Raw genomic sequence first — 2,340 nt, forward strand, 5'->3', positions numbered from 1 at the left:
GCGAAGAAGCGTGGGAGCTGAAGCCAGTTGCCAGCCGGGTTCTCCGACCAGACGACGAACTCCGGTAGCACCGCCGCCGAGTGGAAGCGCGGTCGGGGAGGTCGTGCAACCATGGCACGTCTCCCTTCATCGACAGGGCTGCCACGACTGGAACGACCCCTGCCACGCGCAGCGGCGCCACCGCGGGAATAGGGGGCCCTGGTGGGGGTCGCGGTGTGCTTGCGAGGACGACCACGTCCACACTTGAGCGCCGGGGAGCCGGGCCCCTCGCGAGGGGCCTTCCCCTTCTCCGCAGCAGAGAACCTCTTCGACGGCGCCATTGGTGTCACTGCTAGCAATCGAGCAAAGGGGAAGAAGCAAGCGGATGGGAAGTGATGGGCGACAAGGACTCTGCCCCCTCACCATTTATAACAGGAGAAGGCCAACCAGCGCCCCCCCACGATCACAGGTAATGATGGTTTTTCCTTGCATGTCGCAGGGACTTGTCAAGTCAGGCAGTTGCCGAGGCAGCGTGGGGAAGCGGAGACGCCCATGTCCAATCAACCGCCACGCGTCGACCAAGGCCGCAGGCTATTGGGGCCCACGGCGCTCCGCACATGACCTTTGGCTTCGTCTTGAAGCCAAGCCCGAGCGCGCCTTGGGCCCGGGGGCTACTGTCGGCGTTCTGGGAACGAGGGTCTCCAGACTTGCTTGCTTGCGGCCCATGGCGTGGCTCTGCGAGCGGGCCCGTACTACCCATCTTCACCAACAAGCACTCATGACCCTCGCGAGGGGCCAAGCCTCTCGAGGCGGACGACACAAGACCTCCTCGGGAGCGGCCTCACCAGGTTGGCTCACGAGGGGCGGAGAGATCAAGGCAAGGCAAACCTCGCGAGGTTCCCGTGACGTGAGCCATGACGATCGAGACCAGGCGGGCGCCAGCACGCACAGTGTCCTTGTTTCCTCTTTGGTGCTAAGGAGGCAAGCGCAGGCGCGGAGTACCGAGGCATCAAGCAAAGGTTTCCCTATCGGTGCAATGAGACCAAGACCAGCAGGACGACAGGATGGAGGTCACCGTGTAGCCCAAGACGGCGTCACCACCAGAGCCTTTTTGCAGGCGAAGACTACTTTTGTCAGGATAAGCTGTACTAGCTGTCCCCTTTCAAATTGGCCGTTGTTTGCTCCCTTCCCGCTCAATATTTGGGGACTGGACTAGGGCCTATATAAATAGTGCTAGCAACCACCGTAGGAGATAACTCATTCGGAAGCATCTCATCTCATCATTGAGTATTCCTCACCTACACAAGTGCACCTAGCACAAGAACACCTCGCCTCATGATAGAGGCAAAGGTGTCCCGATGTTTCGATGAGATAGCAATCGTTTTCTGTGGGAGTCGACTTTGATGATCCGACTACGAACGTGCGAAGACGTCGCGCCTTCCCCACACATACGGACTCTAAAAATAGCCTATATTGAAGTATTTCGAAATTACATGGGCCTGGCCCAAAAATAAGGTGACGCAGCACCTAGAATAGCCTCTGGACGAAAATTATGAAGTGGCATCTTGTATATTTCGTCCAAGGCTTCATGCACTCATTATTGTGGCTTCAAAGTCCTGAAATCATCACTTGAAACTCTATTCTTGTCTCCCTTGCGCATGCCATCAACTCCATGCTTGTTCTTGCTCCAATGTTCATCCTTCTCCAAGCTAGGCCCTTCATTTGTAAGCAAAATAAATGTATCCAATTTAGGCAGCATCATATTCTCATGAACATTAGAATCATTACCAAGAAACGAAAGTACCTGGCAATTTCATTGGCGTGCGCGAGCTCTAGTAATCGGTCCAGTATGTATAGTAGCAGGGGTTGTGGGTGTAACAATGGTATTGATGTCCTCATCATCCTCCCCTTCTTGAAATGAAGTCGTCCTCGACGGAAGCTCATCTTCCTCACCCAAATAAGGCTTCAAATCTGCAATGTTAAAAGTGGGACTAACCCCAAAATCTGCAGGCAGCTCAAGTTTATATGCATTATCATTTATTTTCTCTAACACCTTAAAAGGACCATCAACACGTGGCATTAGCTTTGATTTGCGCAAATTAGGAAACCTATCCTTACGCAAATGTAACCAAACAAGATCTCCAGGTGCAAAGACAACATGTTTTCTACCCTTATCTCCAGCAAGTTTATATTTAGCATTCATACGCTCAATGTTTTCCTTAGTTAACTCATGCATTTTTTAGAACAATTCAGCACGTTGTTTAGCATCAAAATTAACCTTCTCCAAAGATGGAAGAGGCAACAAATCAATGGGTGCACGAGGTAGGAAACCATACACAATTTCAAAAGGGCACATCTTAG

Source organism: Triticum aestivum, chromosome 1D (genome assembly GCF_018294505.1).
Source record: "Triticum aestivum cultivar Chinese Spring chromosome 1D, IWGSC CS RefSeq v2.1, whole genome shotgun sequence".
Lineage (NCBI taxonomy): Eukaryota > Viridiplantae > Streptophyta > Magnoliopsida > Poales > Poaceae > Triticum > Triticum aestivum.